At 35.6% G+C, this 25,612-nt stretch overlaps 1 protein-coding gene across 2 annotated transcripts in view; it reads left to right on the plus strand.

The window, feature by feature from the left end:
• The window catches only part of LOC133526117 (transcription factor hamlet-like), a 115,148-nt gene that overhangs the window by 72,966 nt on the left and 16,570 nt on the right, over positions 1-25,612 (plus strand). Inside the window, exon 1 of one of the 2 annotated variants that reach the window (XM_061862595.1) lies at positions 13,334-13,752. The exons of the other annotated variant lie outside the window; for it this stretch is intronic. The gene's annotated coding sequence lies outside the window, so the exon portion shown is untranslated. Of the gene's footprint in view, positions 1-13,333; positions 13,753-25,612 lie in introns of those variants that run through there. 2 annotated transcript variants of the gene reach the window in all.

Here is a 25,612-nt window from a genome sequence, read left to right on the forward strand (position 1 = left end):
TCGCCTCAAAATAGCGTCTGTCGTGTACGGAGGGACTTAAATCTTCACGTTTGTAGGCGTCTTAAACTTGATAGCCGTTCAGGCATTCCTTTGCAAAATATTCTGTTGAATATTTTAGTTTACTGACAAACAAAGTTAGGTACCTAATAATTGTGGAATATTCAGTATTTTGAGAATAGGTATGAGATACGAGTATTTGAAGTACTCTACTCATTTTTACGAGGCTTGAAAAACGGCAAGTTATTTCAGCCCCGAGTCGAATCGTTTCTTCAGTCTTTTTTCAGGGTTCCGTAGCCAAATGGCAAAAAACGGAACCCTTATAGATTCGTCATGTCCGTCTGTCTGTCCGATTATGTCACAGCCACTTTTTTAAGCTCAGCGCTAAGAGACTCGGGCATCCGAAGAAAATAGGCGATATTATATGACTTACATGCGTAATTTATGACTTTTATATTAAGACAATGCTGTCCAAAAATGTTTGCAAATAAATGAGAGTCCTCTGAAAAGGACTAACTTTTCTACAAAAAAGTCTCGGGTCTCTAACAAGTTGAAAGATACTAAAGTTTCAACTTAATTATTAGAATTATAAAAACCGAGTCAAGCCTTAAAGCAGAGGACTCAAAGAACTCGAGCCTTAACCAACACTTAGTATTAAGTACCCAAATTATAAAAAAATACATGAAAACAATAGGTAAACAAGCGTTAATTAAACTGAAAGTAATTGAATTCAAGTTTCATTAAACAAATTTCCCTTAGTCCATACTTCAAAATATCTACTAGTATGTAGTAGTAGTCTGACGGTTTCATATATTTACATCCTTATTTTCTACAATAACAAAGTAACAACAAGCCGTATATGACTCATGTAAGTTTTTCCTCTCAACAAGATACTCCCTCGCCTTGACATTTAATAAGGAGTATTTACAGTCTTTATAACGTATATTTATCTTGTTGCAATTTGGGCATCTACGAATACGGCTGATTTAAAAAGTATTCATCCCAAATGCGTCGTTGAATAATTGTAGAGGCCGACAATGTACGAAAGTTGAATGTTGAATATTGTTTACCATCATCCAACCTGGTAACTGACAATTAGTCAATCTTATTGCATAGACATAAGCTCTATTATTAATAATTGGTAATTTAAGAGTGTTGTTCTTAGTACAAGCAACGACGGAAATGCGATGCGTGGGCATTGTCGGTGTTTTGGATGATGAGAAACAACTCAATTTATTGTATAGGGTTGTCACAAGTTTTTTATTGTTATCAACGCACCAACGCATGTCATTAAAATATAAGAAATTTAAGATGGACAGAATATTTCCTTTTCCAACAACAAGGCGCGGCAAAGCGAGATATTTTATATCATTAGCAATAAAATTATCTTTTGCTATGCAGCTATGTCTTGCTTAGACGGTGAACAAGCAACAGACCTTTAATTTTGAGTTATCCACATTTCACTAATCGGCAAGAATAGAAATATATTAATATATAAAAAGATAAGTTTTATACGTACATGGATAGCCCTAATAAAAACATACAAAGCTTACAAGCTCTTATTAATGTACTATAATTAAGTAATCGAGACAGCCCTGGTACTCTCCGAGGCGGCTATCTCCGAAATTTCACGAACAATATTTCAACTAGACAGAATTTTTCTTACCAATGGGTGATTTATGAACGCATTCAATACGATGTCTTCATTGAGTAGCTCGGGGCAGGTCGTGAGTGGGAGTGTCTCAAATGACCCGAAAATATATTCAAAGAAGAACCAAGGTGCTTCCGATGAAGCAATAAATCAAATTCTTTGTGCACAAGCGCTTTAATACGGTCCTTTGTACATATACACATCCATCATTCGCGATCAACACACGGTACCGAATGTTTTTGCCATGTTTTGACTTGATTGAGAAATAAGAAAGCGTGTAAAATAAATAAAAATCGGTAATAAATGATTCACGGGAAATAAAACGGAGAGCGTCAATTCCGGATTACTCACCAATGCCGCGATCATTTTTAATTCATTCTTTTAATCACACTTTGCGGATATCTAAATCCTTCTTTACGAGGAAAATGGCTAGTCAACCCTTAATATAAACAAATAACTAAATGTTTACAATTTTAATGACTATAGTATAGAACCTGATATCGAATACCTCGGTTTTACCTAGATTTTTAGTACCACTTCAAGCTGCTAAATTGTAATTCGGCACCGCATTTGATTCCACTGTCAATAACTAACCCTGATACAGTAATGCGACTATAGTTGTTCATTAGTACGAGACTGTACATTTGAGTGCACTTGGGTGTAAACATAAGAGCTGAGCTCAGTGGAAAAACGGCGTTAATACACATGAATCACATACATATTTATCTCATTATTGCTTCGTGCGGAAGCGAGGGCATTCAGACCAGATCGAATTTCAACTAATGCCCGCCTGAAGAGAAATGTTAACTAGCCACTGACTATTTATTAGTGAAGTTTATTAAGTTAATGCGAAGCTAAATGTTCCGCTAATTTCGCGGAATTGAAAGCTAGTGGCCGTTTAGTGTCAATGAGTTTGCTTAACCCCTTGGCTAATTTATTTATCTGTGACATGACAGTATATGTTGTGTTCTCTATGCGGGTGTACAGTCAACTGCAGAGATAACTAACCCTCTACATAGAAATATGATTGCAGGGAGGTCAACTATCTCTGCAGCAAATTACGAATGCGCGGCGTTCTTGGGCAGCTTCGGCGAGAGCAGTAAATAAAATGATTTGCTACGACGCGTGATTTTTAAATTTGACCATATTTTGTAACCTATATAGTAAAATAAATCATTTATTTCAGACCGAGTTGATAGCTTGTTAGTTAGAGAGTATCTTAATAATTATGTTAGTGGAACAATACAAAAAATAAAAACAAAATATGTAAGTAATAGAAAAAATAAATATATTACACGATACATATGTAATATGATATCAATTGACAGGGGCAAGCAAGGCAAACAACCTGCTCTATTTGGCCCTGCCAATCACCACTAACCCTAACCTTAGGGTTAGAGTTACCCCTGGGTACCCACAACACAACAGTGGGTTCAGGGCTAGCCCTGTGTGCACGAATTAATAAAAAAATAAAAACCAATAAATATACAAAATGAAATTAGTGTTTACGTTAATAGGTGAGAAATTAGGTTCAATGCATTTAAAGGTTACTTATAAAAAAAAATGAATGTTAGTTTTACCACTTAGTTATCTTTTACACATGGCTCCAATATGGTTACATAAAAGATCTTTAATTACCGCGATATTATCGACAAGCGAATAGTTTTATAGTCTCTATAAAATGATTAATTATGCATTTACACCTATTTATTGAATCAATCAATAGCTCAATTAACATGGATACACCTATTTATTGAATCAATCAATAGCTCAATTGCATGTCTGTAAATAAATAACCCATAGCGAAAAATATTTGGATTGCAATATTTATGCAAAACAAATATTTTAGCAAAATGCAGTAGTTTTAAAATTATTTGTTTATTAAAGTATGAAAATAAGCGGGATTGTCTCTTACTTTTTAAAACTACCAATCAGAGATCGGAACCGGTTTTTTGCAAAAACATCGAAATAACCATATATTTCGGTTTATTTTATACTCTAAATGTAGGACTCAGTTGTGTTTTCAGATAACGACTTCGTATTATTCGATTGCCTAATTAGAAATGAAGTAATTAACAAAGAACGAAAAAATACCGTTTTCGTTCCCATACAAAAAATACCAGTTTCCGATCCCTGCTACCAATAGTCAACGGCATTACTCAAACAGCCAATAAAACTGGATGGGATACCCGACAACACTGTTTGTCGAATATGTGGAGAAGAGGAAGAGACAGTAAAACACCTAATGTAGGAATGTCACACCCTCGCAAGACAAATAATGAAGAACTTTGGAGCAGGCTATCAGTAACCAAAGGAATTCAAAATGTTACCCATGAGCTCCATCATCCGGCATATGGAGATGGTCAAAAAAGCTCTTGAGTAGTTGCCTGATCTTTCCTAAGGGGGTAATCACACAAAATATCCCTATGAAACGAAGTGTATCCGCAAGGGTCCCCAAAAATCATAAGATAAGTTATAAATAATTAAAATTTTAATATTTAATAACAATTGAATGAGTAAAAGATAAGCCATTTTTATCTAATATTTTACTTTATTTACATGAATATCATATCATAGTCTGTATGTAAAATGCATCTTCATTGTAGCTATAAAATTCAATTTTAAATCACAAGAAACATTTTTTTATGTTAATTGAACGTAGGTACTTTTTTCGGTTTTTCTAGAACGGTAAATGGAACATAATCTTGGACATTCTTACACAAATTGACTAAGCTCCACAGTAGGCTCACGAAGGCTTGTGTTGTGAGAACTCAGACAACGAGTGCTTTTGAATTTTTACTTGATCGGTTTGGTTTTATAAATTTCCCGACCCGATCATAAACTAAAATATTAAAGTGAATGTAAAGTGGCTATTTTTTTTTAACAACTGATGTAAGACAATCTGTGGCCGTCCTTAAAACGCATCTGCGATATCGTCTAAATCAAACGAAACATTAGACCTCATTATTGCCAACAATAGTCATCATTTAGGCACAACCAGGAACGCTAGACTGGTACTTAAAACAAGACTTTAACTTATGTTTACCTGTCTCTATTACTCTCACAATAGGTTACAGTTTCCTTTGTGCCAAAGACTTTCGGTAGACAGTATGGTACTGGACAGAAGGCACTGTCACAGTGTTTGTCCATTGCATACTTTCACCCGATGCTTCAATAGGGCTCGTTTGAACGGAGCAGTGAGTGAGGCGAGTAGCTAAAACGTATTAATAGATAAGGGAATAGGCTGGCGGATTTTCCACCCTAATTAATGTGGAGGTGAAACAATATAGTAATTTATTTAAAACTCTCTCTTCGATATAACGGAGGCAGAGTGTATATTGTTTGCTAAAATTACCAATTTGTTATTAGTTTTATCAAATATTATGTTATGGTTCAGTAAAAGGCTACGTATTGTGACCACGCGAAGGAGGTAGATACTTACTCATTTTAATTAGATCCAGGGAAAGCAACCGAAAGAAATCTGTAAACTCAAACTAAATTATTGACAACCTACACTTATTACCTGCTTAAAATCGCAGTCTAAATACACAAATCATCATTACACAAATTGACTAAAGTCCTACAGTATAAGCTCAATAAGGCTTGTGTTGTGAGTACTTAGACGATAGGTATATAATATATAAATATTTAAAAATACTTTAATACATAGAAAACACCCATGACTCGGAGACAAATATCGGTGCTCATCACACGAATAAATGCCCTTACCAGGATTAAACCCAGGACCATCGGCTTCATAGGCAGGGTCACTACTCACTAGGCCAAACCAGACGTCACACATATAAGAGTAAAATTTCTAAGCTAATTTTACGGTCCGCAAGTTATTGCGGATTTTTATCGCTGGCGCGACATGAAATAACGTACAATTAAAAGACTGATAAGTAGTAATCTGACGACAGTTTAAATAGGATTTTTTTATCGACAAGCATGTCCTTTAGCGACTAAATAAAAAAATCCTGAATTAATTTAAGATAAATATTTTACATATATATATATGGGTATTATCTTACATTAGTCCCATCTCGAGCTTGCTTAAATACCCAGATGTTAAACCCAGTAAACTCTGGTTAAATGGAAAATGTATCATCGCCCGCATTTTCTGTGTTCCACGCTGCTTACACATTACGAGTACTTCCTTACTTATACGACTAGCGAGAACAAATGCCCGCCGGCACTTTATTTACAGCCACTATTATACCTCCAAGACAAGGCCTGGAACCAAGATGTCCTCGGGATAAAGGTAATAATGTAATTTGCACCCGTCATGTGGGTACAACGCTGAGGGCTGCGTTGACTAGATTACGGTAATGTAAAATATTAATGTAAGGATATGAAACATAAACAAAGGTACGTTGACACCCACATACTGAATAATAATATTTTGCATTAACTCGGAAAAAACCCTAGATCTTGTTGGGATATATTGTTAATATACCTATATTAATATACCTATATTAATATACCTATATTAACATATCTGTAGAAACTCTGGCGATTATTTGAGTGCGTAAAAGATCACAATAAAAGTTATACTCTTATTTAAATTAAGGTTATTTTCTGCATGATTACGCGGTTTATTCGGGCCATAAAGACGATGTATCAGGACAGCTCGCGTTACGAAATCGGCGAAGTGAAGAGAACATTTCAACATGACACTTAAGTTCCAAAATAATTCCCCGGACCGCCGGTAAACCGCCCACTTAACGCACGCTTCGCATTTTAGAGATCGCCGTATCAAAGGACGAGGACCGCGCAAGGTTAAATAAAAGCTTTTGTGGGCGAAGATGTGATATTTCCTCTTTAAGAAAGTTTAATTGACGACATTGTAAATTTAACATAAATCGATACAAAAGCCACAATATATTCGAAACCTAAACTGGACTGTCAAAAGCTAGAAGGGTAGAATATCGATCGATAATAAACTTAGAACTCTTTCGTCTCACTAGTTCTTGTTTCTGTCTTCAAGATGTTTTTCTTAATTAAGTTTAATACTAAAACCACAACTACAGGATATCTTTGTGGAATCTTAATTAAATCAGGAGATGAAGGAACCCACGTATACGTGCACCGTTCACTTACTGATCAAACTGGCTCAAAAGCGGTTGCCTCAAGTAAATTTAGAGTGCCATTAAACTGTTCGCTACTTCTGCAATGTCGTGGGCACTCAGAGAGCATGCTAATCATTCCCTGGCGAAATTAATGCACATACATAATACATATGCATGCAGGCGTTGTGAAATCTTGATCCAGATTGAAGGAAGCTTCAACAATTTACTTTGTTGATAAGGCAAAAGTTTTATTTTGTTAAGATATTTATGTAGATGTGTTAAAATATTAAGAACCCACGCTATGTAAAGACTTGTTATTCAGGATAGAGTAAATGGTCTAATATCCAGAGCATGCTCCTCTCTGCGATGGACTTTAAAAAAATTCTCAGAGTTAAGTATGCCCGAATCAGTGCGTGCGAAATGCCCGATAAAGGGTCCCACCCATTACCAGTCCGCCTGCAGCCTCTGGTCCTATCGGGCGGCCGGCCTTCCAAGGTCAATAACGTCTACACACTTAAGCGATTATTGCCTGCCGGCAATAACCTGCTACCACCTCTGCGACTACACACTACTAGCAGTTGAAAGTCGTAAGTTTTCGCCCCAAGAACCGACTGAACCAAGAACTGTCCGGCCGGTATCTGTCGACGCTGACCGGAATCGTCAAGCGGCTCTCGGTTCATATTAGTCGTCAGGCTGAAAGCTGAATTGGAACTGTTAGTGTGTGACCTTTTGCGATTAACTGACAGTATAATATCATCAGGCGAACTGGTAATCTGTAGGCGCCTTTAGAGAGAATAGAATTTTTACTGGAAACAATACAATGAGCCGTGCAACGACCTCCTTGAAACAGAGGAGGGTTCCAAGGAATGAAGGGGTACTATCACGCGACACACACGCGAAAAGTCTTACGTCCTTTTAATAAAAGGAGAAGTTATTTGGAAAAAAATCTTATAAATGGTTCAATTGCGATCACATTCAAAAAGATTTTCTTGGGAAGAATTTATGAAGTTTTTTTTTACGCCAGGTTCAAAGTTATAGGGACATATTTTCTGAAATTTCGAAGTGATCATTTTCAAAAGTATTCACTTAAACAAACATTGTTTTTAAACCATCAAAGTTGTTTTTAAAGATATCGCTACATTAGGGATTCACAAAATTTCAAAATTAAATATCATTATTCATTCATTGAGTCTTAAATGAGTCTTTAAAAATAACTTGAATGTTTCTAAAAACGTTTTTGGATAAATTAAATACGTTTAGAAAAAACATTTCTAAGAAAAATTTTGATTAGCCTTCTATAACTTTCAAACCAAAGTAAAAAAAAATGAATAAACATCAGGAGATTATCCGTAGAATAGACTATTTAAAAAAATACTTGAACATTATCAGTTGCGTCATTTTTAAGTTTTGTTTGAATAACCCTTAATATAAGATCAAAGTGCAGCGTAAACACGCACTACTGCGCGAAATGAAATTATCTAGAACATAGATAGAACTTAAGTCACACATTTTTAAAGTAAATACCTTCTTAATTAAAACAAAATTGTTAACTACGCATTATAAAAATTGCCTCTCACTAAGGATTATCTTTTTTTTTTTCAAAAATTAAAAATATTGTTGATACATCTAAACACTATTAAAAATGTTAAAACGGGTCATTCACGTATTTTAAGTCGAAAACGCTCGACATGTTTTGACATATTTATTATGTTTGTGTTTCAAGGAAGTTTTGTTATTAACATAATTATAAACGCTCTTCAATAAAAAACAATTTAATTCGTAAAACTCATTTCATTTTATTTTTCTTAGTAATCGTTTTTCCCTACCTAAATGAGTAAATTTTAAAAAAAATTTATCGGGTGCTTAGTAAATACTCAGTATTTACTCACCCCTACCCATCTCTAGGACGGACAGACAGACATGACAAAACTATAAAGGTTTTTGCCATTTTGGCTAAGGAATTCTAAAAACTGCTGTAATAAAATTCTGAAATCAAAAATAAATAGCAGCACTAAGTAAACTTAAAAAGCGAAGGCATTCAACATAACAAAAACAGGTGCGTTATCTCTCGAGACCCAAATCGCACTTCGACATTTAAACGGCCGATACGTTTTCGACCAATCAATGCGAGCTTTTAATTAAAGACATGCATTACGCTCCCCTTATCATGATGACGGCGACCTTTTTAAAGTAAATACTTTATAACATTGCCAACAAAAACATTATATTTATAAGGTTATCTATATCACTTATTGTTATTGCTCGAATGTTTGTTTTCGGCCAGCATCAATATAAATAAGTTATTGTCTCCATAACTTTGAGGCGTAATTATTATGCCGTATATAAATTGCTTGACATAATAATTATGAGCGTCGAATATTAACACCGACCGAGATTAAAATGTGAAAGAAAACTCCCACAGTGCCCCAAATTACATGCGGGTTGATTTACAGTAATCAGTCAATGTTAAGATCTTCATACGATACCGGCGTGCACAGACACTTGTTTTATTACTGGTCTGAGCACATAAGTACGAACATGTTTCTCTTAGCTTTAAAGAACATAAAAGATGACATCAATAAAGTTAATTTTACAGTAAAGTTCATTACGGTTATTTTTTGCATCTGAAAGCTAAATTATTTTACTTATATTCTTATTCAATATGCTGCTTTCATAGAAATGTTGCGGACAATGCTAAAGAGACTCTTCTATAACTTGATATTTAATAGATGTTGTCGTAAAAGTTTACGACTTCATTTACTTTAGTGCGGCGCTCTTTTCCGTTAATCTGGTTTTTAGTTTATTATCCATAACTAGAACAAATGAAGAAACTAAATTTTATAGGTGTGTTATTTAAACTGGATTGGAAAGGCATACAACTCATTCGAGCACGCTCTCTTTGTAATTAACTCTTTGTTTGCTTAAGTAAAGCATAGCCAATTTACGAACCAGAGGACACGTGCCAAGTTGGTTAATGAAGTATTGTGCCTGGTCCACACTCATCGCGGTAAAATGTCGCTAATGTGTTGTTAAATATATTTATAGTTACGGACGTCATTTAGTTAGGCACGGGTATAAATTGTCTTAAATTAATTAAAAATGTTGTTATGCTTATTTTCTCGTCGATTCTGGGGCGCCTGGCTAAAGAAAAGTTCTGACTAATGAACCGATAAGTGGTAACAAAGGCATTTCCTTGATTCGTAAATTTATCAGTACAGTCTTGCGAATTAATACGCATAGTAAATTTATCAGTAGCTACAGTCTTGCCATAGGTAAGTAACACAGACACACACTCGAACGGTATACCAATTTATTTTTGGTAGTTCATCGTATCAATGTTGTATGGCTGCGAATAGCAAAACTTTATGTAGCTCGCTGTGTAGCATATGCTCACTACACGATGTCTCCAACAGTCCTTAAATGTAGTCGAATTTGCCTCCTGAATTGAAGAGCTAGTGTAAGAAATACAATGCACTGGAAACTGTTAAATGATGGAACATTTAGTCATATTAAACACCTTAGGTATTGTTCGATAATAGTATGATAATATTGATAATATTTATAGTAGATAATGTCACCAAAGCTATTTATTACTGTTTATACACGGTGCTAACGAGGAACCCGAAAGATTTTAACCACGTATTTCTGAAACCAAAAGACGGAAAAAATGTTATATGAGTTTCACTAAATTTCGCGAAAAAAAAAATTTTTTTGTTTTTTTTTTCAAATTTTGAACGTATTTGTACATAAAAAGTTAATGTTATCGTAAAACTGGCACTGAAAAATAATTTTTATACTATTTTTTTTTGTAAAACCTAGTTCTTGCAAAGGTTACTTGTCACTTTTTGACATCATCAATAAGGATATTTCGACTACGCCCCGTAATGGCATCATCGCGATCAAAAAGGCGTTTTGCACTAAGTTACGATAAGATGTTTTTTTTTTACATTGGTATTAACTCTGAAACTAGGCGAAACCCAGAAAAGTTTACATGATATTTTAGTCTCTTAATGTGATCAGTAATACACTGTCAAAATCTTTCGGTTTCCTCATGTAACACCGTGTATATTGTTTATTATTAATGTAGGTACATAACTTATGATAATAAAAACGAAGGAGAGGTATGGGCACTGTGAATGTCATCACACTTTATGTGATAGGGCACAGCATAGCGGATGTCGTTCCAGACCCGGAGCAGAGCCTAACTAGAGGAAGTACCTCCACTTGCAGGCGTTCATATGCTACGTAAATTGGAGAAATATAGAATTAGTTTTATTAATTTAATAATAGCCTTGTAACGACAGCATCTTGATTATGTAAACTTGCGCATAGGCATACCGTTTAACTATCGCTCGAAACCAACATTATACGCCAGCGCGAGGCGGGAAGTGCCTTGCGCAAAATGTATATCACGCTTGAAACATTATTAATTTTAAATCGCGGCTGCCCTGCGCGCGTCGCCGGATGCGTGCCAAGCAATATTGATGGACCCACTTTGCGGACGATTCCCGCATAGCAAATTTCACCTCCGCAACTCGACAACTTTTAATTGGTCCTTATAAATACCACTTCAATTACCAGCAATTACATATCGCACAATGAAAAAGCGAATAAATCGCAATCAAATTTATGCGTCCAATTAAATTAGAGCTGAAAAACAGCGTTCATAATGAGGCGACCAATGAAAGGTATCTCATTTGCGGTGGCGAATTTCTTCGGAAACCTTTTCGATTTAAACGTTTTAGCTCAAATTAAAGTTTCGTTAAAATACCGCACTCTGAATATTCACGGGTCGCGACAAAGAACTTAATGGTACACATAAATTTGACAGTGGTCCGTTTTTCTCGCAGTACCGGGTGCCTTAACGAGACAACTGAATCAAAGACAATGGGTGGTCACTGTCAGTTAATTGATTTGTTTCAAAGTCTGCTGTCTCACGTCACACGGGGGATATAAAATGTGCAGTGTTTATACTAATAGGCACTCAATATCCTTCGCACGCGGGAGGCAAAAAGTAGCCACGCGACTCCGACCGCAGGCTTCAACGGCCACAAAAAGAATTGAAGCAAATGATATTTTAACAGGCGGCTCGGTTGCCATAAAATGATATGTTAAACACGGTAATTCATAGTGCATTAGCTGCCAATATAAATAGCTGGCAGAGTGAGTGCCGCGGCGACGCGCGTCGTCGGACCAATTATGTTGTTATCCAGACTTACGTTTTACATCACCTACAATTTATCCTAGTTTCGACGATTAAACGCCTTTGATTTATTTCGACGAATTTCGCTAAATGGATTAATTAAATTGCGAACGTGTTTCTAGCGCGTGAAACGAGTAGGTATTTATTTACACGCCAAACTACTACTACATAGTACCTATACAGCAATTTACGATCGATTAGGTATCGTACGTGAAATTAAGAGTATGGGCTTACTATTTTCACTTTCAGGTCATTGTTTATCTCATCCTTGAACTTATCTTTCAGTAGTCTATACGAATCTGCCCCCATTCTTCAATATTGCCCTCCCACAGATCTAGTATTCATTTCCTCTATTATAGCTCTGGACCAGTCCACCGTAATCAAAATATCTTGGTTGGAATACATATTTAAGGTGAACAGTAATAGCATCGATGGTAACGTACTTAAAAATACTGATAAAGTAAAAAGTTTTTTTAAACTTATAGACTCGATATAAATCAAGTATAGTGAAGGAGCGTTAGGGATTTTAAAACTAAAAACATCGTTGTAAGACTTTTTTAGTTGTTTGGTGTTTGTAAAACATCTTTTCCTATTTTTTTTCTTTTGCAGGTTATTTTAGGACTATGAAAAGGCTTTAATGAAAAGAAGTTTTCGGAAAAGGGTTTAATGAAAAGAGAACAGTAAAATGGATCTAAAAAGTCTTACAACGAATTTTTACTTTAAATTCCCTAAATGTGGTCATTTTTACCAAACAATATAGATTGAAACAATGAAGGATTAAGACCTTAAGCTTCCAAAAATAAAAGCTCCACAACGGCTATTCGCCTTAAGCTAGGATATTCTGCAACACTTCGTCCAATTATGCATCTGTATCGCCGGGTTACGTGCGCATGCGCGAGTGAAAAGCGTCGCGCGCGCCGATGGACCTCCGAGACATCTAACAAGAGCGAGTGTCCGCAGCGACCGACCGTGTGCGGAGAAATCACCGTGTTGATGTTGTCACCAACCTTTCCAAACAATTTATATAATAAGCCAGGTTTTACTGAAATATATAAGTATAGCTGCACTTGAAAGTGTTTAGGTTATTAGTTATTAGGTTCCAGTACCCTGAGTATATATTTATAATAGCAATAAGAAAAACGTAAGTACATAGGTAAGTAATGCATGTGTCGTATTTAAAGCATAGAATTTGATCATTTCATGAAATATCATTTTAGATTTGAGTCCTTCATTTTTTGATTAGGTTAGGTTTGATTATTTCATGATGTGGATTTCAGGAAATGATCGGTTGGCCACATCATGAAATAAGCAATTCTTAGATCTGGCTACAACACCTATATAAAAAATACAAGTTCAGTACTTGCCGCTAACGTGTGAAGGTAACCTTTGCCATAATTTTCCCATAATAAACGATTTTTTTGAAGATTATAAATAAATAAATAAATAATAAATAAATAAATATTATAGGACATTATTACACAAATTGACTAAGTCCCACAGTAAGCTCAATAAGGCTTGTGTTGAGGGTACTTAGACAACGATATATATAATATATAAATATTTATAAATACTTAAATACATAGAAAACACCCATGACTCAGGAACAAATAACCATGCTCATCACACGAATAAATGCCCTTACCAGGATTTGAACCCGGGACCATCGGCTTCATAGGCAGGGTCACTACCAACAAGGCCAGACCGGTCGTCATTATGGTTATATTGTTTGCAATTACTTGTTGTATTACAGTTATAAAAGATTAATCATATGTATTTGTTTTTCAGGTAAATACAACCTCAACGACCACCATCCACGAGATGCCTCAGAAAAGGTTATTATTACAAAAATAAGTTCAATAATACATAAATTTTAATACATATCGGAAAATGTATTCGCTCCAAATGGTTGAGGAGCGCTGGTCAGTTTCTCCAGTGGAACCAGTCCGGCGACGATGCATCGATCCTCTAATCGTAATTAACCAGCCTGTGAAATCGAATTATGTCCACGAATCGTTTTGCAACCATTTCTCATATTCCCGACTATACGCTGTACTGCGTTCTCATGCATTAATAACTGTCGTAAGGTGCGAAGATGCGATATAGTCACTGCAATTCTAGATACTTAGCAATAATTATATATCTGTCGGCGGCCGATTGTAAAATCCAGTAGATCATGAAATTTCCAGGCATATCGTGAAACGCGAACAAAATTGTCTCGTTCCCTGGGTCGACGGAGCCCCGCTACGCGGGATCCTATTTCTGCAAAGTTTGCCCTTCAAGCATCTGAAGCAACCTAACGAACCTACTTTACCTGTCTATTGATTTAATGTGACTACTATCAAAACATTACACAGGAACTTTATGATCGGCGGGATTTTAAAATCGGCCACCGACATATCGAAATAGTTATTTACGATACAATTGCGAAAAATAGGAAATAGTGAGTAACCTATTCGCACATGTATTGTACAACGTCCTACAGTACATATAGCCCTTTAAATTTTCGACATAGTTACATAATGTGCTAATTTACGCACTAGTGCGGAAAAGTAGTACGATATGTACTGTAAAATAAGTTTTTGGCAAAAATTTCATTTTTGGTACAAGCTTTTATCGCTGACTGTACTTTTCTTTCCACAGGCAACTAATACTCATCGATACAATTCTAAAAACCCAAGCACAATTAGGTTGCGTTGTTTTATCACAAAGTTCCTGTGGCTACCTCCTGTCTCCATCATCAAATCAGCCCGATGGTACCATAATATTGCATTGTCAACCGACTTACATATGTATGCAAATTTTCAGCTTTATTGGAAACCGGGAAGTGGGTCAAATTTAACTTGCAAGATTTGATTACAGACCGACAAACAACCGGACAGGTGAAACTAAATAAAAGCTTGTAAAAAATACGTTATTTATTAGTAATGCTGGGTTAAGCATACACAGCAAAGCAAATAGTAATTGAATATATTAATACGGGTCACGCACATTTTTTAATCGAGGATTACTCGACATGTTTCTTTTTTTTAATGACGAGTACGCTCTTTTCGACGACCAGTCTGTCCTAGTGGGTAGTGACCCTACCTATAAAGCCGATGGTTCCGGGTTCAAATCCTGGTGATGAACACAGATATTTGTTCCTGAGTCATGGGTATTTTCTATGTATTTAAGTATTTATAAATATTTATATATTATATATATCGTTGTCTAAGTACCCACAACTCAAGCCTTCATGAGCTTACTGTGGGACTTAGTCAATTTGTGTAATAATGTCCTATTATATTTATTAATTTATTTATTATTTATTTCATAAATGTTTAAAGATTGTTCCATCCACAACGAGTAGCTTTAATACGTCTATGTTTCATGAAAGTTTCGTCGTTAATCGTTCATTAATTATTTTCAGTAACTACGTATCTTCCTCAATAAATGAAATATGGGACGAAGACGAAATCACGTTTGTGTAATTTAAGTATGTGTGGTAGGTCTGAGTTTATGATAAAGAAAGTTTCGCTTAAATTATTGAGTGCAAGAATTTTTCGTATGCTTTCTGGGGTATTGTGCCCTTCTGAAATGAGATCGGAGCCATTCGGCGTTGAACCGCCACGCCCCTCGGTTTCTTCTCCGTAATGACACGCCGGGGCCACGGAGATGGCATGCCCAGGGCTCTGATTTCATCGGCTGGAAGTAATGATGTCTTCGCGTGTGTGGTCCCAATGTCAAAAATATTTCCTAGTACAACTTCATGATCGATTTCCCGGATTTAAATTAACAAACAAACACGTTGTCAGATATATTTTTTATAGTACCATTTTAATTAGTGTGCTATGGTGGTGTAGAATTTTAATGGAGCCTCGTCAGGATGACATAAGGGGTACCTCGCAACTGAAATGTATTTTGTATTCATGACATGAAAGTTTAAAAAAAGCTTCTATGACTTAAATGATACATTAAAGGCCGAGTAACTGCCGCAAAAAGAGCATTGGTGGCGATAAAATTTTAGTTGCACACATAAATTACCTTCGTTGACAACCTTGCACTATAAAAAAATGTTTAATATTACTTTATCGTAGATCTAGTTATTCTCGGTTGATCGTAAAACACTATATCGGTACGATACTAACAAAAAGCCGTATTACCGTTAATGGTTACTGACATCTTCGGCACATCGTCTGCACTCGACACTGGTTTGTGTAGGGATTGCCGATTTATCGACGGTCGACAACTGCAGCCAACGGAACTAAATTTTCATAGCATTATAACTACCATCCATATACGCCATTTCATCTTGGAAATCATAACATTAACTCTATATTGCTCGTTTTATTTTATTACTTACCCTACCGGTACAAAACATATGTACATATAACACATTTGTCGTACGTGATTATTATAAAATTATAAGAAAGCACCTAATAAGGACATTATAGCAATATTTATTACAATTATTGTAGCAGTTCAATCCTTTTATTATAGGTCTCCCTAGAACCACAAAACAAGAAAAAATAACTATTGTCGACCAACTAACTGGTCGATATTAGAGAGGCGTCTGATGTTAAGGCAAGTTTCCCTTCCGTACTTATGACTTCGTGGTACATTGCATTTCGAATCATTATTTCTCGCAATACGTACCGTATTTTTCTAATCCGTGATATGCAAAAGTTGATATCAAAAGTAGGTAAAACAGAATAATAATGTATTTTAATAACAGCAAATAGAATACAACCAAATAATAAAACCACCACATTTTACGTATTTTACTATACAATCAAAACAATATAATGAAGTATTTAATCTGTTAATGATTAATATTACATGCTTTTTTAAGAATATAAAAATAAGTCTACCTTAAAATATACCTACCTTTAACAAAAGTACATACTTAAACCTAAAACTGAAAAAGGGAAAATAATAAAAAATAAAACTACAACTAAAGTTATAAATAAAAAACTGTTAAGTTATAACCAAATACTCGTAATACATTCCTAGAATTGTTGCAAAGATCAGAGTATTGCGTATAAACTACAGCTAAAAGTAAAGTATATCGATAGAATCGTCCATCTCTCGGAATTAGTGCACGCTTTCCGGATAGGCAAGATCAGTATGTAAAGCAGGTGCGCTCCGCGAAAGGCATAATGGCGTCGGTCCTGGAGCTTCCTTCGGAGAAAGTCTTCCGTCGCTTCTGCTCGAATTGCGCGTGATTAACTTCACCATTTTGGGAAGGTGACGCAATCTTGTTATGCGTAGTTTGGTGTCGTGCGATCTGTTTCAATTTAAGAGGTACAGTGGACGTCAATTGTATAAGAATATCTCGATACCGTGCTTTGTTCCACGCCGCGATATGTTATTTTTTTTATAAAAATTGCTCGTATATTTTGATTATTTAGTGTTAGGTACCTATTTAATGACCTATCATTAATTAAAATGAAAACGCAAAAATTGTTTGAAAGAACATTTTTACACATTTTAAACCAACGGAACAGCATTTTTTTTTTACTTGAGTGTTCCCAGATTGAAATGTGATAAAATAAACGAAATGACAGTTTTCGTCCACCTCCCTTCGAGACGATTTGACTGACCACCTACAATATATTAATAGTCTTAAAAGCACCAAATACTAATTGAATAAACATTTTTAATTCATCAATAATGAATTAGTCATATACAGAAGCTCTTGTCGCGAGAATTAAATGAAACCTTGTGTTTTAAATAAGCCATAATTCTTTACAGATAATTTACATCACACCTAACGAGTTCTCAAGATTAAGAGTTTCAATTAATTTTTGCTATTGATAAATCACTCATTTTCGCTCCTATATGTAATGTGTATCATGACAAATTTTAAATTGAAAAATAGCATTATTTCTGATCAAACAGGAAGTGAGCCGGTTCTCGCTTCGCTCAGATTATCGATTAAACATATAAAAGGAGATCGCACACTTTGATGTAACAAAAACGTTAATGCGCTTTGATATGATTATTTATAATTTAAAGAATTGTAGGTACATCACCTATTCGTAATCCATGTGTAACTATGTCGTCAAATGGTACGGTGTGTGGTACGTATGTGGTTTTTCATTACATTTTATTACATTACTATCAAATCCATCCATTTAAAGTAGGTAACAAGAAAACCCTTAACACTTCAATTTAATAGAATGTACCACGTACCTAAGTCGTGCATGCAAAATACACGACTATAAATAGGTACATAACGACTGAATAGGTTATAACCTAACAAACGACTAACTACGAGTAATACAATTTCTTAATTAGCAAAACTCAATGGAAACCGTTCATAAATTGTAAGCAAAGTACAAACACGAATTTATCTGATATTCTCCCGGGTCGGTAGCAAATCAATAGGGTACGGTGCGCAGGAGCGCGCCGCCCCCACGCCATTGTGAGCCGTACATTACCGCCATCTGCCGGCGAGCTTTCCCGCACTTTACGGCACTTTACACTGTAATGCCCCATACAACGGATATTTACCGTCTTCCTATTTCTAATCGATATCTGTAAATATCAATTTAACCGATGCTTATTGCCCATTGTGTTTCGTTAATTGTGTCTGACAATGTACGCGGTCAACAAAGCATTGTGTTGTTATCTTTTCAATTAAGTTTCAGAATGTATAGGTAGGGTAGAGCGGAGCATGTTGAGCAGTCGGCTAAGTTAAGCAACTGAAAAATATAGGACCCAATATATGCCAGGCTGGAACATTAAATTACTAAAATATGAGAATGGTGAAGGTCAACATTGGCCCATCGCAAGTTCCTTATGTGGTGCACGAGATGATGATACCTAGGAATGATTTATATTTGTATGCACTTATAGGTATACGTCAAAGTATTGAGGTTAAGTATAACTTCTCATAGATCTGCGTGAACAATTGCAATAGGTAATAGGTACATTGAGTCATGCGTAGCGAAGGATGTGTTTGTTAAGAACCAATAGAATCACTTCGTTTTGTTTTCCTCGCTCAGCGTGTAGTGATACTATGGGTTATTAACAAACACATCCCTCGCAACGTATCCTCGCACATCTCTGGTCTTAATTTATCTATTTATTAATAAGATGTGCGTTAAATTTGGTGTTTTAAATCAATTGTAATAAAATATTATTACAATTTATTTATTGTAAGAACACAGGATTAAAGTTCCTTTGCATATCCTAAAGTATTTATATGTATCATTAGTTGAATCTATAATTGGTTATGCTCTTGACTGTTACGGATTGACAACTAAAACTAACTTAAACAAATTAGAAAGTATGCAAGTAAGATTCCTAAAACTGTTAGTTAGTAATAAAACTAAAGATAAAAATAAAAAAGATTATAGAAATTTGTTCAAAATTTGTAACATTCTTCCGGTAAGCCTTAAGCATAAATATTTAATAGTGTTTAATAACCATGGCAGTCGAGAGCACACCCAGTTACACCGTAACGATGTTTGTGGAACCAGGTCGGTGTCTGCGGGCAAGTTTGTCGTACCGAGGGTCTCCATAAACGCCTACCCTATATATTTAACAGCCTGCCCTCTGACATCAGACAGGAAGCCAATAAAGTTAAGTTTGGTAAAAAGCTGCGTAGTTACCTTGTAAACTGCATAAAATAATTATTAAGCATATAGAAACGAATCTCATTGTAATATAAATATAAATATAAGAGAGTAGAGACTGCACGATCCCACAGTCAAACCGTGTAAACTGTTTTGTGGGACTCCGTACCTGTTTGAGATGTATGATTTTATGTTAATAATAAATAAATAATAATAATAATAAAAAGAATAGGGGACAATTGTGACGGGGCTAGTTGATCCATGGAATTTATTAATGAATATTATTTAGCTGATGTTTATTGTTAGTTATGGAGAAAAACGCCAAAGAACGTTTTTTTTTTTTGTAATCAATATTGCTTGCTCTTACTAATTGCACACAAATTCGTTACTTAAACAACTTTCCAAAATTATGTTCAAATATTTTCTCAAACAGGATGTAACAAAACTAGTGGGGGTCCATTTAAGGGCATTATTCGGTATCGTGTTATGATTAGGAAAATGTAAAACAAAAAATGTTTTTGACTATTTTTGTTAAGTACATCGTGTATATTTTGTCCTTGTCCATCTTACCCGGTACCCATGCTCAACTTACCTCAATATCGAGGTAAATTATGTGTACATCTGACTTTTGTTACTTGAGAACATTTTGCTGTTTATTAATGCACAAAACACGAATATTGCCCGATGACATTTTGTCTGAAATAAGTATTCTATAATATTAATTTATTGACAAGTTAATAAAAAAATTTATATAAGTAATACAATTAACTAAACTAAAACTACTATATAAAACTAAAAATCTAAATCTAAAATGGGCCCCCGTGGCAAGGTACCGAGGATGCTGGCAGCATTTCCTCGCTGGATCGCTATGCTCAAGCGTTGGGCGAGGAAGCTGCCAGCTCTCTTATCCCCGGTCCCATCCACCAGCCGTTTCGCCAATATTCTATTGAATTCAGTAGATTTGTTTTTTCTAAGACCCACTGTTACAAAGGGGTCGAACTCAAATGTGCGCAACATGCCCCGTTCACAGTGAAGTTTAAATATCGATAAATCATATAAACTGCTGTTGAAAAGTTCCATAATAAACACACCCCATGCGCTCACGTAACACCACTAGAGTTGCAGATGTCCATAGGCTACGGTAACCGCTTACTATCAGACGTGCCGTATGCTTGATTGCCACTGACGAGATATTAAGAAAAGGTGCGAGTCAAACTCGTCCACCGAGGGTTCCGTACAAATTTAATTATTTTTTCCAATATTTATAGTTTTTCAGATTTTTCCCTGTACTTGTAGTGTAAGACAATATTAATTACTTGCCAAATTTCACAATTCTAGGTCAACGGGTAGTACCCTATAAATTTTGATTCCCTTGAGAGTGTAGAAATATGTATACGTTTTTTGCGGCATAAACGGCCGTATAATTTTTTACGTTTTATTTTTTTCACAGCTTTAAGGGACTTTGGACCGGAGTATATGCTTTTAATATCAACTCGATATCTCCAAGCGTTCCCGAGATAAAGGGTCTTGACAGACAGACAGACAGACAGACGGACGGACGGACGGACCAATAACAAAGTGATCTTATAAGGGTTCCGTTTTTTCTTTTTGAGGTACGGAACCCTAAAGAATAACTTTTAGACATTTCTTATGGCGTATGTTGCCGTTGCAGAGCGCCACATGTGTATACTAAATATCTGAAATTGTTACGTAATGGAATAACCCTCCTAACCTAACGTAGTAAGCTCTCTCTGCACCAGCTGCAGCTTCAAAACGCTTTATTGGTATTGTGGTCTACAAGACCATGCGATAGGATATCTAATGACAATGACAATGGTGTTATCATTGAAAGCCACTTATTAATTAAAAACGCATTCCTATATAAACGCAAAAGGTAAACATGCTACACTTTTTATTTCCCTCTTAATGAGGCCCATACACGGTCCGACCATCCGTTCCAGAATTTGCATTGATCTTCGTAAAGTAATTACTTGTAAAATTGCCAGTTTAGTACTGATACCCAATTGGAACCATCCTGATACACTTGTCAACGATTGAGAAATTGATAGTCTATTCAATGTCAAGGGATTTTTATGGGATGGGTAAAGATCGGGAGGAAGTTATTGCAACAGTTGCCAAATTGTTCGTACCTATTAGAAATAGATAAACAACATTACAAACTTTCTAATAAATATTACTAAGTTAGGTAATAATAATAAGAGCAAGCAAAGCTTGCACTATGGGCACAAGGCGTCGATATACGTAGGTAGATACTCATATAGATGAATACATAAATAGTTACTTAGATACATAGATAACATTCACAATGATAAATACACTGGGCATAGTGGATTATGGGGATTCGAACCCGGGACCTGCTGCTTCATATGCAGGGTCACTACCTAGGAAACTAGGTTAGGAGGCCCTTCAAATTACTTCAAATCATTTTTCATTAAATTAAGTTTAAAGAAATGTACATCAATTTAGTGTTCGATTTCTTCAATTCTAACGAAGCGATATCACTTAATTTAATACAGAACTACTCTTATCTTACCTATTATGTTATGAAAAGGTCATCCAGAATTTGAGTAGCTATTTATTTTCGTTCGTTATCGTTCAAATAATTGACAAGCGCAATATTTCGCTTGACAAGCGGCTCGCTCCAACGATTTATTGTTCATCGATAGAAGTGTCGTCTGTAGGAGCATTAGCACTTAACAATCGGCTGCCACATCCATATCATCCTCAGGAATCTGCCTGACATTTGGAACTAATGCCAAGGCCTGCGGAAACCGAATGTGGGCAGCATTGTAAACATTTGTCATTGTTAATTTGCGTTTAGAAATATAGTGTGTCGCAACACGCTTTCAATAATAATTGTCACCCATCCTCATTTTAACAATGTTTGTAAACCTTCCAACCATTTGTTAACATTAATAAAAGTCTTAACGTGAACAATGGCTGCAATTTATAACTATACTGAGGACAATGTCAATGTAGAAATTAAATAATTGCTTTTATAGAACAATAAGCGATGATCGATAGGAATTTGGATGGGTCCAATGACCCCACAAAGATACAGAAAGCAGATCAGATGGGGAAGCATTAGAAACGCTCATGCCCAGTAGGCGCCCGATGATATCCGATAACAAACTCAATTTGGCTATCCGCACACTCTATCTGCACAGTGCATGCAAATCAACGGCTACCGACATGAATACCTGAGCACCCATTACATTGCATGAAGATCTTGACCCGCATCGAGTCCAGCTATTATACCTGCTCTATTACAACCCTCCGAATGGCCGGCGATAGGGCCCGATAGGCCCTAATGACAGCCCGCGGGTGCCGCGGCGCTCATTGGCGCGCCATTGAACCCGAAGGTCGGCGGTAATGTGTCTGATCGACCGCTGGATTGCGATTCCTCCACTTAATTGTTCGTTACGATTGAGATTGAGACCGCAACTTTACCTTCACTGTTTGTAACCCTTGCAAGCTTCAATCTCCGCCAAAATTTCTCTTTTCTTGTTTGATTATTGCATCCTGAGTATTTTTACCTCTGTAATTTAAATAAATTCCTAGTAGTATTTAAACTTTGCCATACAAAATTATATTTTTTTCGCTTGTAATGCATGTTTACAAAATCACATTGCTCAAAACATTTTAGAGTAAAGATAGGGTTAAATATTTAATATAAATAATAAATAAATATTATAGGACATTATTACACAAATTGACTAAGTCCCACAGTAAATAAGGCTTACACGAGGACAACGATATATATAATATATCAATATGTATAAATACTTAAATATATAGAAAACACTCATGACTCAGGAACAAATATCCATGCTCATCACACGAATAAATGCCCTTACCAGGATTTGAACCCGGGACCATCGGCTTCATAGGCAGAGTCACTACCCACTAGGCCAGATCGGTCGTCAATATTACGTTCAATTTACGTAGTAAATTACGTGTCCTAAGTTTTACTTATTCATTAGGTAGTAAATAATAAAGTAGCGTTATACCATCACATTAATGATTGCACTCAAATCATCACCAGCTTAAGGATAATTGTCGGGTTTCACGTCAACATAAATCAGTCTATACATAGTTACGATATGTACAACACTGAATCTGGTCTCGTTATGGGCACAGATGTTCTAATGGCATACAATTATGATGGCCAGAACGACCACTGATAACCCGGCTACTGACCGATTTACATACTCGTACCTACGTGCTCGACTTACTGCCATAAACTAATATGTTAAAATATACCTACGCAATATAAGGACGTGACTATACATGAATATGGTGCAACGCAGACACTAGTTGTTTCACGCGAATTCTATCACAAATATTATGGGTCAATTCTGTTAGTTATATAAAGCACTAATTAACTGCATAAATATAATAATACTCCTAACATTTATTTATTTAAACTTTATTGCACAATAATGGTGGACTAAATGTCATAAGGCAAAACAGAAGTTCTCGAATGTAACATTGAGAGTTACAAAAACTTAACCGCCGCTATGACGATAGATGTTTTGCCAGTGTAACTTCTACTAGCTCTATTTCCTTTGTATTACAATTTCAAGCAACGAAAAAGTGTTAATCTAGCGTGTAATGAATTTTGATATTTTTCATTGTTCCTAATTCTTTAGAACTAAGTATGTGATTCAAAATACAATAACTGCAAATGCTTAATAATGAATATACTCGTAGGTATGTCTCCTTCAAATGATCTTCCGGCAGGATAACGGAAAATCGTGACAGTCAATATTAGGTAAGCACTTCATGAAACTAATTAGTTTGTAGCATACAATACATACCCGCACGTTTTAATGATATCAAACTTGATTAAGAATCCCAACCATTGTGTATACGAGTACATTTTTTTTAACATAAAGTAAAACCTAAATAAGCATTAATTATGCATGACTTTTTTATCATCGATAACACAGAACTATAGTTCCTTATTTATAATAATAAGTATTGTCACAAAGACCAGATACCTACCTCGTCTATTAAAAGGCTAACATCATACTTATTTAGGTACTATAATAACACTCGAGTCAAGAGGATATGTCTGGAAATTATAGGTACAACAGAGGTCATACCTATATCAATTTGCTTCTACGAGTATATCATAACTGAACATATGTCATTACGCGTACATAAGTAATAGGCGATCAATAGATGTATCACGGCTTGCGACAGCAAGGGAGGAGACAGCCTTGCCCGCAATCTTGCCACGATAAACATTACTTGTTGAGATTTATAATGATACGAGCGAAGCATTAAATTGCGGTTTTAAAAATACATTCGCTCAATTACTTTGGCCTGTCTAGTACTGCTTTACTTGCAAATTAAACTAGTGCTGGGAATCGGGTAGTTACGGTTAGGTACACTAGTATTCACGGAGCTCTTACAAGTATCGTACTGGTTAATCTATCCTTTATAGGATTAGTTCGCAACATCAACTTTTTTACATTAGTTAAATAGTAGTGTTTAATGTACTCGGGAATATTGTTACATTCATATTGTATTCCCGCGAGCTATTATGTGAAATTGTTTTTGATAGTAACTTTTTAGCACACCTGGGTGCGTAGCCAACGTGGCAATCATTACCGCTTCGTAGCGAACGAAACGTAACTCTATCTGTCGCACTAATACGGAAGAGTGATAGAGATATGACTACGCTACGCTTCGGAGCGTTAATGATTGGATGATGTTTTGCCCTTTCACATTGAATATATTTGACAACCGGTCTGGCCTAGTGGGTAGTGACCCTGCCTTTAAAGCCGATGGTCCTGGGTTCCAATCCCGGTAAGGGCATATATTTGTGTGGTGAGCATAGGTATTTGTTCCTGAGTCGTATCGTTGTCTGAGTACCCGCAACACAAGCCTTCTTGAGTTTACCGTGGGACTTGTCAATTTTGATGGGATATACTTTTAACATGGTTAACAATAAAAAAATAATTCCGAACTAATTTAAAAAACAAAATATACAAGACTTCACCATATTTTAACTCTTTATACGCTCTAACCAGGACTCACTTTCACAAGTCGTTAAACTATTCATTTTAAATTATATCAGAAATTGCTTAGCCGTATAATAGTC

Source organism: Cydia pomonella, chromosome 16 (assembly GCF_033807575.1).
Source record: "Cydia pomonella isolate Wapato2018A chromosome 16, ilCydPomo1, whole genome shotgun sequence".
Lineage (NCBI taxonomy): Eukaryota > Metazoa > Arthropoda > Insecta > Lepidoptera > Tortricidae > Cydia > Cydia pomonella.